The following is a 15998-nucleotide window of genomic DNA, read 5'->3' on the forward strand; positions in this document are numbered from 1 at the left end:
GGTTGCGGTCGAATAGTCCATTTAGCTTAGGAACCTTCCTAACGGAGTGAAATGACCCGGAAGTACCTCAGTGGCAGCCATGATAAGTGCCGTTCGAATTCTCTAAATGAAAGGAAAGGAGGTTTCAAACGTCCTTTATAACCTCCTTTAGCTTAGGAACCACTGGATCTCCCTAACCTAAAGGAGAGGAGAAAATGCTGCCCCACAATGCCTTGCGGCCGCGGCATTTGCCTTGCCGTCACACAACAGTCGGCCGTTCACGGAAACAACCGATTATGACCGAGAAATGATATCATGAAAGTTACGGTGCTTATTAAGCATTTTAAAACGTATGTGGTAAGTTGCCAAAGTGCTTTGTTTTGAACGTTCATCAGTATTATAATCAAAAAGAGAAATATGAACGTTAGTTTTTACTGAAATGATCAAATAAAGTCAACATTTCACAGTCTTTACTGAGCTGTGTGGGGTTTGTTCAACTTTTAAAAGATGTTTGAATGGTGAAATACACAGTGATAGATGTTAAGGACTAGCGTTTATAATAAATACATTTGTATTGATTTTAAGATCTTTTCATACAATCATACGTATTGGGATCATTTGTATTAATGTGGACCGGAGGGAGAGGGTGACGAGCATAAGTTTCACTTTCCTTTTTTATTTCAATTCCAACTTTGGTCATGATGAAGAATATGTTTCTCTGTTGTCCCCGTTCATAAAGCATAAAACAACAGCACCAGAGCACGGTGCAGAGTCTCTAGATGAGTTTACAGTAGTCCCTCGTTCTTATTAAACATCCATGTTGTAGTCCGCTGTATAGAAAACTGTAGTTTCCCCACAGCAGCAGACGCACATTTATGACCTCCGCTGGCGCATCATAAACACGTCGGATAGTGAAAGTGCAGTCGGATTCTCTAAAGTACCGCAGTCTCTTCTCCTAAATCCTTTTGAATTCTCCTATCCACTATCCCTTAACCCCGTGACGTTTCACTCAGAGGTCAAGGAATAGACGATAGGGTTAGAACTTAGGAGCTGATTTTTGGACTATTCGACCGCAACCCTGGTTGCGGTCGAATAGTCCATTTAGCTTAGGAACCTTCCTAACGGAGTGAAATGACCCGGAAGTACCTCAGTGGCAGCCATGATAAGTGCCGTTCGAATTCTCTAAATGAAAGGAAAGGAGGTTTCAAACTTCCTTTATAACCTCCTTTAGCTTAGGAACCACTGGACCTCCCTAGCCGAAAGGAGAGGAGAAAATGCTGCCCCACAATGCCTTGCAGCCGCAGCATTTGCCGTCACACAACATTCAGCCATTCACGGAAACAACCGATTATGACCGAGAAATGATATCATGAAAGTTACGGTGCTTATTAAGCTTTTTAAAACGTATGTGGTAACTTGCCAAAGTGCTTTGTTTTGAACGTTCATCAGTATTATAATCAAAAGAGAAATATGAATGTTAGTTTTTACTGAAATGATCAAATAAAGTCAACATTTCACAGTCTTTACTGAGCTGTGTGGGGTTTGTTCAACTTTTAAAAGATGTTTGAATGGTGATATACACAGTGATAGATGTTAAGGACTAACGTTTATAATAAATACATTTGTATTGATTTTAAGATCTTTTCATAGTTCATACAATCATACGTATACTTGGGATCATTTGTATTAATGTGGACCGGAGGGAGAGGGTGACGAGCATAAGTTTCACTTTCCTTTTTTATTTCAATTCCAACTTTGGTCATGATGAAGAATATGTTTCTCTGTTGTCCCCGTTCATAAAGCATAAAACAGCATCAGAGCACGGTGCAGAGTCTCTAGATGAGTTTACAGTAGTCCCTCGTTCTTATTAAACATCCATGTTGTAGTCCGCTGTATAGAAAACTGTAGTTTCCATAGTTTCCCCACAGCAGCAGACGCACCTTTATGACGTCCGCTGGCGCATCATAAACACGTTGGATAGTGAAAGTGCAGTCGGATTCTCAAAGCACTGCAGTCTCTTCTCCTAAATCCTTTTGAATTCTCCTATCCACTATCCCTTAACCCCGTGACGTTTCACTCAGAGGTCAAGGAATAGACGATAGGGTTAGAATTTAGGAGCTGATGTTTGGACTATTCGACTGCAGCCCTTATTTCGGAAAAATTATGTATTGATGTCAATTATGCCACGAATTACACATGTTTGTCAATTTAAAAGATAATTTTGCAAGTCAAAATTTAAATGTGTCGTAAAACTGTGAAGTAACACATTTATTTGTGTGAAACGCTCAATGAACTACATCTCTGGTCTCGCACACGTCACCAACACCAAGATGGCCGTCACGTTGGCACATTTCACCTCTTTCTTTCAGAATAAGGCGAACAATCTGTTACCTAGACTTAGGTAAGGGTATATAAACAAATGTAGCTAGCTTTTAATCTAGATTTAAAAAATGATTGCCAACCCCAAAACAAAAGCATTGAGGGTTTAGTTGCTGTATAAATCAATACTATTTACATATGGTTTGATTTCATTTGTTACAAATGACTTTAGCAGCTCTGGTCCAATTGAAGCAAATGGTTCAGTCATCCAAGTGATATCTTTCCATGTCGTATCATAGTCATGCATTTGTGTTTTTATCAAGCCAATCAGCTGTCTCTTTTGAGGTTGTTATTAAGTGATTAGAATGGTATGTGTCTAATTTTGGCAACCTACAGGTCTTAAAGTGGCCCACGACGTGATTCCAAAAAGACGATTGGGAACTCCCGACTTCGAGTCCGAGGGACTGAAGGACGGCGGAGACCTCCTCCGGATTCCTATCAATACTCACAGGGCCAAAATCAAAGGTGAGCAGAAGCCTGTTGCTAATTCTGCATAGGTAGAATAGGACTGTTAGAAACTGTGAGTGTTGATGGAAGAACAAATCGTTATGACATCATAAAGTGGCCAGAATCTGATCTCATTTTCAGACAGGTTTTTATATAAATGGATTAGGACAAAAAGTTAGCAAATATTTTTTCCTGAAACTTTCACAATCTTTGTACACAGAGGGGACACATGTTTATGTATACAAGACATGAACAAGTGGATTTTGCATAATAGGTGACCTTTAAATATTCTACAATTAAATAAGGACTAATGTTTTAGTAAATTGCCCCGGGGGTCAGAACAACACACTGAAGCAAATGTGCTTAGTTTCAGTATTACAACTAGGATTAATTTTCACCAAGGTGTCTGAGCATTTAGACCAGTTATGAAAACTTGCCAAAAGCACACATTCACACACAAAAGGACTTCCTGCCGGACAACTTTCTTTGTAGCAGGAAAAGAAAATGTCCAAAGTGTGGCCGGGTAACAATTTTGTTCACTATTCTTTTAGGTAAGAAAGATAGAAAGTAAATGTGAACACTACTAACAAACAAGATAAGTAAAAGACCTCATTATATAAAGGCCCGTTTCGGTAGAATATATATTGCATTATAATTGAATCTGATGGATAGATCTGAAGCTGATCTTATTAAATATAAATAATACCTTGTAGTTAAAATGTATATTCAAAAGTTATCAAACAAACCGAGGGAAGTTAAAAGTATTGGAGTAGGTACACTAGTTATGGTCTGCCACAATTTGGCACAAAAACAAGATTTTGAAGCACAAATCTATGGGCAAAATAAACCACACATCACAGAAATGATGCTCGGAATTATTTATTTACTGATCTATGAATCAGGTTTTCACAACAACAGAGACACATATCACAAACAGTTGAATTCATCCTGAGAACACATGATGAGGTGACACAGATCACCGTCCGCCACTCATCCTCAGGAGGCTTCCTACTTGGGGCCGGTCCTACAATTATTATTTACTTTTTGGCCAACCATCCAATCAATTATTCAGAAAATGAAGGGGCAAAATATTCTTCAAGGTCTGCTTGGGCACTGTTACTCTTTTGCCAATTGATCTTTTTGTCAATATGGTGATTTGTTCATGAGGTACTTTTAACATTTTTCATGTCCACATTGTGAATTTTGCCTCATGATAATTATTATGAGCAGCAAAAATATGCACTCTCTTAGAGTGCTTGATCAAGATAGTTTACGGAATAGAGGGGTATTGTTTTATCAGTGATACAGACATAAAAAACACATTAAAATGTATTATTAAAATGATTTCACTATCACCACTGGACAACACACAGGCATGTTGTCCAGTGCAGGCAAGTCGTTCTTCTATTCATCCACGAGTTAGCTTTATTGGAGTGGTGCGGGACTGATGAAGGAGGAAGAGGAGAAAAAGGAAGATGGAGGTATTGCGTCTGTGGAGAAGAGATTCAGTCACATTCAGTTTGAAGAAATGTATATTCATCAAGTAAATTGTTACATCTTATAACAGCAGAGTGTCAAGTCAAAGTTTTCAGATTTTGATAAAATAATGTTTTATTGTGACCAGCAGAGGGAATCATCATTATAGCTGAACATGTATAATATACTTGATTATGTCTTACTGTAAGAGATATCAATATCAGAGTTTTGTTTCTGTTCAAATTTCATGTCGTGCCTGTGTTGCTTTAATATTGGTGTTTTCATAAAAGGTCATCTTTTAGCTTGCTTTATTGTCACACATATGGTTAATTATATTGTGATGTTTAAAAGCTGGTCTCAAAGAGGCAAGCTCACTGGCTTCACATAACTTTCTGCTTGCTTCTTATTCAACCACTATAGCAGTTGCTGCTATGTAAAGCTTCCACTACAGGTGAGACGCAATATATTTCTGTATTTCGTATTTTTACTTACCATATCTAGTCCACGCTTCTCTTTCCTCTGTATATCACTGCAGAACAACAGGTTGAAATGACATTAGAGAAAAATAAAAATAATAATTTAACTTCTTAAAGGTGGGGTAGGTAATTTTGGAGAAACCAGCTCAAGTGCGCTAGAATTTGAAAATACACAACCGGAAAAAATCTGCTACTTCCTTACAGAGCCCCTCCAACACACGAACGTGCACATGACCAATGAGGGCACGAGATAAGTTTGTGCACAGATGGAAGGCTGACAGGCAGGTAGGCCATCCAGTTATTTTAGCCGGGCCGGCTAAAATGATTGGTCGTGCTTTTTACAGTATTACGGCTTCCACAGATGACATTTTGTTATGGATTTTTTGTCAAAGCACTTAAGATATTCATTGCTATCGGGATGTTAAGAGCATTCCATGGAATATAACAAAAAGTATATCTCGAGCCGGTTTCTCAAACTTACCTACCCCACCTTTAAAATAGTTATAAATATATTTTTGCATATTATAACACTCACCTGTACCAAGGTTGCTGCCTGCGCAAGAGACTGAGAGGGCAGGGGAAAAAAAGATTGAAATTCAGTCAAAATGTTGTCATCATTTTTTAATGATTCAGCTATGCCACCTTTTTTGTCCTGTGGTGCTTGAATCGTCTTTACTACTGTTGTGCTCCCGAATACAGAAAAGCACTAGTGCTAAAACTTTTCTGTTAAGAGCATAAACAGAGGGTTAACTTTTAATATAACAAACAAAAACATTAGCTCCAAACTAAATTCCTATATTATTTATCATCATAAACAACTGAGAGAGATGTCACAATCCTACCAGTAGATCCTCTGGGCGCAGAAGAGGACTTTGCTGCCCTCTGGTGTGAGCGGAGCCACCACCACAGTGTAGACATCCCCACACTGGATGTTGGGAACATCACAGCTGCTCTCCCCGGGGGAGGCGGTGCAGGTGTAGTTGTTCCTGCTGCCCACCAGCTCTGTGACGTAGCTGTGGCTGCTGCCAGCACCGCGCCAGTGCACCCGCAGAGAGCTGTGGGCCATCCCATAGAGCCGGACGCCTGATGGACAGCAGGCACCTGAGGGAGAAGAGAGAGATGAAGTGAGGTTTCTGCAGTGGCTTTAATGTCAGAAAGATAACCAGCCCATTCAAAGAGAGCATGACAAAAATTGTTTTAATTTTTGGAACATATTTCACCGATCTGTCAAATGTTAATCCTGACGCACATGAACAAAGCAGTCAATAAATGGCTTTGAATTTAAAGTGTGTTGTGTTGTTTTACAAAAAGGGTATGCACTCTACTGTTTTGTGTGGGTGTCAGAGCGCCATCTATTGGGCCACGAAGATAATGCTAAATGGTTAGATTAATAGAAGTAGGCTTACAAAACTATTTCTAGTTTTTTTTATAGCAGATACATTTTTTTTAACTATTTTTGTAATGTTATGTTTTTACTTTTTGGTTTGGAGGCTTGGCCTCAAACATTTTTTGTAATCTTAAAAAGAACTACAAAAAGTTGAGAACCCCTTTTGTACAAATAAATAAAAAAGTGTTTCAAATCCAATTTTATTGAAAATTATTAACAGATTCCTATTTTATATAGATACATACCATAAACAATCGTCTTAGATATGTATTGCTTCTTTTTTTTTTTAATGATAAAAGTGTCATGTCAGTGCTTTCTGGTAGATAAACTACAATTGCAAAGTATTTTCTTTTCATTGGTAGAAATCCCAATCACTTACTGGACGAGAAGCCCTCATAGGAGCAGTTTGACTGGCGCCCGCTGTGGCTGATCGCCTCCATGGTGACGGTGTTGGTCCCACAGGTGATGCATCCCATGAGGCAGTGGGGGTCCATGGTGTGGCAGCGGGCGTGACCACGCGTTGATGTTATGGAAGTGATGAATGTATGCGCCCCTTTAGCGGGAGACCATGACACATTGCTCATTGCCTGCGTCACCTGATCCACTGTCAGATCCACCGGGCAGCACGGTCCTGTAGAAGAGGATGATAAATGTGGTTTAGGGTTGGAACACAAAACTACCATCTGTATCAAAATCAGAATCAGAATACCTATATTCGTCCCACAGAGGGGAATTTACATTTGTTACAGCAGAAAAGAGCAAAAGACAGCTTGATATTAACTAAGAAATCAGTTTTTATTACAAATATATCTGTGTTCGTATTGGTATTCCATGCTGAGGAACCCTGAAGGTGTTCTTGAGGCTGTAGGTGGCGCTACACGTCACTAGCATGCTATTATATTGTTGTTTTTAATTCCTGCCTGTGCTTTATATTAAAATGGTTCAATCAAAACTTTTGACCACTCACCTGTTTCCGAAAATTCAGAGTAGCTGGGTAAACCCAAGCCTGCGGGGCTGGTTGCTATGACGCTGACTTCAAAGTTAGAGCCACAAGGAAGGTCAGTGATGTCGCAGCCGTTTCCGTCGGTGTTGCAGGTGCGTGTGCCGTCATCTCCCGACGCTGTCACGGTGTAATTAGCAAGCCTGTTGTTTGCAGTCCAGCTGACACTGAAGCAGGAGGAGTTTCTCCGAGTCAACATCAGATTCATCGGCATGCATGGAGCTGACGGGTGGAGGAGAAGAGGAATTGAGAGTATGATCAAACCTTTGAGACTACTCCACATATAGTACATGAGGAATGGATGTGAAATTAATGAAGTGGCTGTAGGCCTATGTGTAGTTTTAAAAGATACTGTATAGCTCTCTGATGACCAGTCTAGTTAATAATATTAGATATCAAGCATTTGAAGTCATTCAAAACTTTTTTTAACTGATGTTTTACTGCTGTTTAATGGGAAATCTGAAAATGAAATAAAGTGGAAAACGTTACAACTTAAAAATGTAACTGGATATTTGCTGGATACATGTGGGCACACGTTTCATACCTGTGCTTTGTGTGTGAGCTTTGCATGCCCGGTTGCATCCGCTGATGTCGTTGCAGGGTGTCACCACCACGCTGTAGGAACTGTCGCAGCTGAGGTCAGAGAGGGCGCACACCGGAGCCGTGTCGTTACACAGGATGACCTCTGAACTGTCTGCAGCTCGAGTCTGGTACAGCTCTGCCCCCCGAGAGGCCGTCCACGTGATCTCAAAGTGTCAGTGCTCACGGCGGAGATGGATACACCCTCTGGACAACAGGGCACTGAAAGACACACAGGGGGTGTGATACACAGAACATCATGAATTCAAATCTGTCCCCTCAGTGGCTACTTACAGGTGGTGTAGTTGAGAACCTGTCCTTCAGGACTGCTGCCAGCCTGGTTGAAGGCCATCACAGACATCAGGTATGTGTGGCCACATGTGCAGTTGTAGGTGCAGCTCCTGCTGGTGGTGTGTTGCAGCTCTCCTCTGCACCGTCTCCTCTCTTGATGAAGGCTGTGTAGCTGTCGACGTAAGTCACCGTGTCCCAGGTCAGCGTGCAGCTTCCTTCTGTCGACTCCACAACAGCCAGAGACTGTGGGGGGCAGGGGACTGACCGGACAGGACAGCAGGGAGTTTAGTCATATTTTAATGACAGAGGTTTTCAGAGCAAACTAATGCCGCCATCTTTTTTTTATCCATATCTAGCACTAATGTGTTAATGCTAGAATTCTACGTATAACATAATGTTTTTCTCATTAAACAACTAAATGTAATCCTAACTCTTGTAGCGAAGTGTATGTTCAAAGTATCGGTTTTATTTTATATTAGATTTATCTATTAAATTGATGAGAAAATTAAGAATTCTTCTGATGGGAAGAAAAAGCTTTTTATGTATTTTATGTTTGAAGAGAATGTGGAGATTGAATTATCTTATAGCTGTCTCGTAAACAGATCATAAATATGCAAAGATTAATAGATTTGTCAACTTTAAAATTAATCAATTTTGATAATCCATTAATGGAAGGATCAGTGGTTCAAATTGATCCTGTAGTCACATTTATGGATCGAAGTCAAGTAACTTTGGATAAAAGTGATGCTAAATAAGATGTAATGAACTAAATAACTTCCAACCAACCAACACTTATACCTAATACAGTGTCTTGTGATTAATCCAATACTCCTTGCATTATTATGGCTTGCTCATTATATGTCTACGGTGCCCTATTACAAACAGATAGTTCACAAGTGTGATCGGAACTAAATGTAGTCTAATACTCACAGGTGATGAACACCACGGGGCCGGATGGGTCGCTGGGCCCGGTGGTCGGAGGTGCTGACCCGGACGGTGTGTACCTCTCCGCAGCCCACTGGAGACAGGGTGCAGGAGCTGGATGTGGAGTTACAGGTGAGGTTCTGGTCGCTCATCACATGGTACTGGAAGGACCCAAAGACTCCCTCATCCCGTTCCCAGGATACTGAGATACCGGCCAAACCGTTATTTATCACCATGGAGAAATTGGCAATAGATGGCACAGGAGGTCCTGTGAAAACATGCCCAATGTTGCATTAGATAAAAGTACACTAAGAGGAGTAGAGTAGTATAATTAGAGTAATAGTTTCTAAATTACTCTTACCAGTAATGTTTCGTGAGGAAAACTTTTACTAATAATACTGTATTCATCAGATGGCTGCCGTTCTTAGATATAGATGTCACAGCCTGAGGTTGAAAATATTTTATATAGTTCAAACCAACACAGAGACCCACTATTTCAGCATCAAATGACTGTTTACATGTCAACACTTATTTGAACATGGCTTTATAACTAGTTCTATTTGTACAGTTTTTGTATTCTTGTGATGGCATAAGTCTTTGTGGACGAATAAGACACTCCAGAGAAGACCAGTGCTACCTATGTGTCTTTTTGAATACCACCACTAGGAGTCGCCCAAGTTCAAATGTAGAACTTCTTAAATGGAGTAGTTTCCTTTATGAAACAAAGGGTTTTAATACTATTTCAAACAACTTCAGTTATGTTTTTTGTAGCTTATATAGGCTACATCCCATGATAATCATTTGAAGGAATCACTAGGAATATGTGGGCGGGACTAAGGACAATGACTGACTACAAAGGAGCAGGGGGGGTGCTGCGGGAGTGTCTGCGTGCGCATCTCTCCCAGATGAGCTAAACAGTTTTTTGCACGCTTTGAGAGCAGCCAGGCTGTGGAGGTACAGAGGGACCAGGAGCTACACTGCCCTTTTGTTTTAAATAGGGCAGATGTGTGTAAATCCTTTAAAAGGGTTAACCCACACAAGGCTCCTGGACCTGATGGCATCCCTGGCCGTGTTCTCAGGGTGTGTGCAGTTCAGCTGGCAGAGGTGTTCACAGACATCTTCAACAGGTCCCTGCTGCAGTCTGTAGTCCCCACATGTCTTAAACACTCCACCATCATTCCTGTCCCCAAAAAGACAATCATCACCTGCCCCAACGACTACCGCCCAGTAGCACTCACCTCCATCATAATGAAGTGCTTTGAGCGGTTAGTCAAATTATTCATCACCTCCTCCCCCCCTGAATCTCTGGACCCCCTGCAGTTTGCCTACAGAGCAAACAGGTCCACAGACGACGCCATAGCCCTCACCCTCCACACTGCCCTCTCACACCTGGACCCGAAGAAGAGGAACACATATGTGAGAATGCTGTTCATTGACTACAGTTCAGCATTCAACACCATTGTGCCCTCCAAGCTGGCCATCAAGCTCAGAGGACCTCGGACTCAACAGCGCCCTCTGCGACTGGATCCTGAACTTCCTGACGGGCAGACCCCAGGCAGTGCGGGTGGGAAAAATCACATCCTCCACCCTGATTCTCAACACCGGTGCCCCTCAAGGCTGCGTGCTCAGCCCTCTCCTCTACTCCCTGTTCACCCACGACTGCGTGGCCACACACAGCTCCAACACCATCGTGAAGTTTGCTGATGACACGACCGTCATCGGCCAGATCACAGAGACGAGACGGACGATACAGAGAGGAGGTCGAAAACCTCTGCACCGGAAGGAGAACAACCTCCATCTCAACATCAGCAAAACAAAGGAGCTGATTGTGGACTACAGGAAGCAGCAGGGAGAGGGACACGCCCCCATCGCCATCAATGGGACTACGGTGGAGAGAGTCAAAAGCTTCAGGTTCCTTGGGGTCCACATCACTGAGGACCTGACATGGTCTCTTCACACCACCACCATCACTAAGAAAGCTCGACAGCGGCTCTTCTTCCTCCGCAGGTTGAGGAGGTTCAAAATGGATTCCAGGATACTCTGCAACTTCTACAGGTGCACGATAGAGAGTATCCTCACTGGCAGCATGACGGCCTGGTACGGCAGCTGCACCGACCTCGATCGTAAGGCTTTACAGAGGGTGGTGAAAACTGCACAGCACATCACCAGGACGGAGCTGCCATCCATGGAGGACCTTTACTCCCAGCGGCTCAGGAAGAAATCACTACGGATTATCAAAGACCCCCATCACCCCAGCCACAACTGTTCTTTCTGTTGCCGTCTGGCAGACGTTACCGCAGCATCCTGGCAAGGACAAGAAGATTCGGAGACAGTTTCTTCCCGCGGGCAGTGAGACTGTTAAAAAATTGAACTGTTGAAACAACTTCAAACATTCAACTGCTACTCAGTAGTATGTATCTAATACCTAATATATATATATATCATTCCAATAACTTGTATATAGACTCATACTGCACTATTCCACATCATAACTTTATTTCATTTTTATAACTATTATTATTATATTGCTCTTGCTCTTATTGTTATTATGTTATGTTGCATTGTTGGAGAAGCCTGTGACATAAGATTTTCAACTGCATAATTACTCTGTAGCTATGTCAGATTGACAATAAAGAACCTTGAACCTTGAGATATATGTTTTAGGCTCCACATACACAGAGATATAAGACATACAAGACAGAACAGAGAGAGAGAGAGAGAGAGACAGAGACATAGACAGAGAGAGAGAGAGAGAGAGAGAGACAGAGACAAGAGAGAGACAGAGACAGGAACACACAGAGACAGGAGACAGAGGACAGAGACAGGAGACATAGAATAGAGACAGAGAAAGAGACAGAGACATATGACTTCAGTTATTTTTTTGTAGCTTATAGGCTACATCCCATGATAATCATTTGAAGATATGTTTTTACACAATATTCTGTGTCTTAAGTCATGTTTTAGGCTCCACTATATATATATTTCAGACTGTGAAGAGGTTAAATGTTTCTGAAAAGCAAAAACTTTTTTTGTGTGGAGGAGGCGTGTGGTGCAGTGGATAGAGCGTTGGTATTCGGGTCAGGGGGTCACAGGTTCAAACCCCACTGCAGTCAGCATGTCGTTGTGTCCCTGGGCAAGACACTTCACCCCAAATTGCTCCTGTGGGGATTGCCCACAGTATTGAGTATGTAAGTCTTTGGATAAAAGCGTCTAACAAGTAACATGTAATACTTATAAAAACCCAATATAACATGAAGTTCTGTGACAAGTTTATTTAAAATTGCATTGCCTAGTTAATATTTTCTCTTATCACTACACGTATAATATTTCTTACATGATCAATAAAAAGGCACATGGACTCTATATACTTATAGGAGCAATCATGGGTATTTCCATATACACACACACACACAGAAAAGAGTCTCGGTGCACGCTTACTTGTCATCTGGTTGATGTACAGACTGTCCTCTCCCTGGCGGCCCTCGGGGTCCCAGGCGAAACCCTTTATGACGTAGACTGAGCCAATATCCAGGCCGGAGACGATCCAATTGGTGTTGGAAGTGTTGTGCTTGATGATGGTGGTGTTCCAGCCAACTTGTACAGAGACAGGCTGTACTGGACAGCGTTGGCAACAGGAGCCCAGGACACAGTGATGCTGTCGTTGCTGGGAGAGGAGGCGGAGAGCTGAGGAGGGGGCAACACTGTGGAGGGGGACAAAGTTTAACATTATGAAGCGATTAGGGCGACTGTACTTTGAGTAAATATGTTTCTCTTGACTTTGATTGTTGCTTACTTAGTCATTTAAGATGTATGCTTTTGAAGCCAAGTCTTAAGGGAATACATATCTTGAGTCCATGTTTCTGGTATGTTTTACAGCAGTTAAGTCCTAGTCAAGCCCTTACTTTTTTGTGAATCAAATTTTTTTTATTTTTTTTTTTTATTGTCAGTAGTCATCCAAGCAGTGATGTCCAGAATGTGGGGCTGCACCCAAGTACAGCCCCTTCACAGCATTTTATGCACATACGAAAAATGAAAATCATAGTTTTCATGTTTCTGAAATAAGTGAGCAATCAATCTCACATGTTTAAATTTAGATGTAAAAAAGTTGTTTTTTAGTTTCAAACATGGGCGATGGAAAGCGTCCGTTATCATTTCTTAAAATATGGTGGATGTATAAATCAATCCACCCTGTAGTTATAGTTATTCTAATCTTACATATAAAGAAACCTACATTCAAGGAAGCGAAATTAAATCAGAGGTGAATAATGGCAAAACGGCAAACAAAAACAATGACAATGAAGGAGATCAAGTGACTTTCTACAGGGTATGGAGACTGAGAAAGAACAGCACATATGTTTCTTCCTGAATATGTGACTCATTTCTACAGATAATCCAGCCCTTGGGTGTTATTTGTTTACCCACTGAATACATTTTTGAGGTTTTGTTTCTCAATCTTGAATTATGGACACAAACACTACCTGTCTTTGCAGTCACAGAGGAAGATGGCTGGCTCTGGCCTCCACTGTTCACAGACATGATGCTGAGTGAGTACTCTGTGTACGGTTCGAGGGACTCAATCTCAGCGGGGGAGGAAAACACGATGTTTTCTCTGATGAAGCGGTTGGGATTCTGCAATCGTATGATGTAAGATGTCAGCCCTGTCTTCAAGCTGAAAGACACCATAAAAGTCTTGCTGTCCTTCGACTTCACTGTCCGGAGGGGATCCATCACCTCAGGAGCTAAAAGATTCACAAGAAATACAGTTTGACGAGATACTCCACCTTCCTCCACCTTCTCAGCGATAGTTGGCAATGCAATCCATCTTTTTACCCACAGATTTCAGGGCAAACTATTTTGTGTCTGCAACAGTACGTCAATTTGAATTCTGAATGTAATAAAAATAAAATGATTTGCTTAAAGAAAGGCTTATTTAATCATGAGGAACTAACAGTGACTCTTCTGTGCTCCTCTGCTCATCATCAAAGTACCATGTAAGCGTTTAAATGTACACGTTACATTAGTTATTCAGATAACAAATGTTTAAAAAACATTCTGACTGTAATGTGTATACACATACACTATATAGACAAAAGTATTGGGCCACCTACAGGAGCTTTTATGACATCCCATTCCAAATTCTTGGGCATTTAATATGAAGTTGGTCCCCCCCTTCGCAGCTATATTAATTTCTGGAAAGGCTTTCTACAAGATTTTGGAGAATCTCCATTCTAGTTCATCCCAAAAGGTGTTCAAGTCAGGGCTCTGTGCAGGCCAGTCAAATTCTTCCACACCAAACTCATCCAACCAGGCCTTTATGGACCATGCTTTGTGCACTGGGGCACAGTCATGCTGGAACAGAAAAGGGCCTTCCCCTAACTGTTTCCACAAAAGTTGGAAGCATAGAATTGTCCAAAATGACTTGGTAAGATGAAACATTAAGAATCCCCAGAAAAACAACCCCATAGCATTATCCCTCAAACTTTACAGTTGGCACAATGCAGTCCGGGAGGTAACGTTCTCCTGGCATTCGCCAAACCCAGACTCGTCCATCAGACTGCCTGATAGAGAAGCGTGTTTCGTCACTCCACAGAACACGTTTCCACTGCTCCAGAGTCCAGTGGCAGCACCGTTGGGTGCTGATATTAATGCCAGAGCTGGTTTGGAACTCCGTAGTTATTGAGTCAGCAGAGCTTTGGCGACTTTTAAGCACTCTGCGCCTCAGCACTCGGAGACCTTGCTCTGTAACTTTACGTGAGTTACTGTGGTTCCTAAACGCTTAGACTTTGCAATAATAGAACTTAGTTGATCGTGGAATATCTACGAAAGAAGACATTTCACGAACTGACTTGTTGCAACGGTGGCATATTCCAGTACCACGTTCGAATTCAGTGAGCTCTTTAATAATAAATTACATTTATAAAGTGCTTTAGAACGACCCATTCTTTCACAAATGTTTGTAAAGGCAGACTGCAGGGCTAGGTGCTTGATTTGATACACCTGTGGCAATGGGACTGAATGAAACACCTGTATTCAATGATTAAGGAGTGTCCCAATACTTTTGTATATATATATATATATATATATATATATATATATATATATATATATATATATGCATAATTAGTTTGCCCGAATATCACAGAATAAAACGGTAGGCCTACTGTACTAACTTAACTAAAACACATGCACCAGAACGTTACCTCACCTGAGGAAGAATCGATAGTTCCATTGTTTAGTATCTCTTGATCATTATCCAGAGCTGCAACTGTGAATGTATACATGATGTTTGGGGACAGAGAGTTGATGGTGCCCATCACTGTGTTTGGACCAAACAAGGCATAACCAACGGGGCTGCCTGGGGAGTTCTTGGGGGCGGCGATGACCTTGTATGAGCTGGCTCCGTGGACCCCGGTCCATCTGAGAATCGCGCTCTTCGATGTTGCAGAGAACACGGATACTTCGATATCTGATGAGAGAGCATCTTTATAGTAGCCTACTTTTTTACACCCTGAGAAATTGATTCATTTACAGATACATATACCATCAATATTTTGTGCCCTTTCATTCTCATATGAAAATGATAATACCATCTGCAGTGTAGTTATGGTAAAATATAAAATACATACCTTGTGCTGCAGCCTGCAAATGTAGATAAGAAATTAATAAAAACGGTTATGGTTTTATATGAAATTCAAGTTTCTACTACTTGACTGTAACATTGTATCACTCCTTTTTAAAAATAGGATTTCTGAGCCTGAAATGAAATAAGCAAAATTACTATAACACATGTTAGTCCATTACTTTACCTGTGAGCATATGTTCAGCAAGACAAAAATCACTGGCCACTTCATCTTTTCTTGAAGTAAAATGTATTCTCTCCTCACACTATGCAGCTTCTGTTGGATTTAAATGCTTCACGCTTCACGCTTCACGCTTCACGCTTCACGCTTCACGCTTCACTCTTCAAGGTTTCACCTTTTTCTAAACATACCTGGTGTCTGTGCTGGTATAAATAGCTGCATTTGGTCCCTCCCACTGAAGCAATTGACCAGTCACAGTG

At 41.3% G+C, this 15998-nt stretch overlaps 1 pseudogene; it reads right to left on the reverse strand.

Annotated features, from left to right (window-relative positions):
- Positions 1-3635: 3635 nt before the first annotated feature.
- LOC117495239 lies at positions 3636-15898 on the reverse strand (annotated as a pseudogene).
- Between the last annotated feature and the right edge of the window lie 100 nt (positions 15899-15998).

This window comes from Trematomus bernacchii, unplaced genomic scaffold, assembly GCF_902827165.1.
Source record: "Trematomus bernacchii unplaced genomic scaffold, fTreBer1.1, whole genome shotgun sequence".
NCBI lineage: Eukaryota > Metazoa > Chordata > Actinopteri > Perciformes > Nototheniidae > Trematomus > Trematomus bernacchii.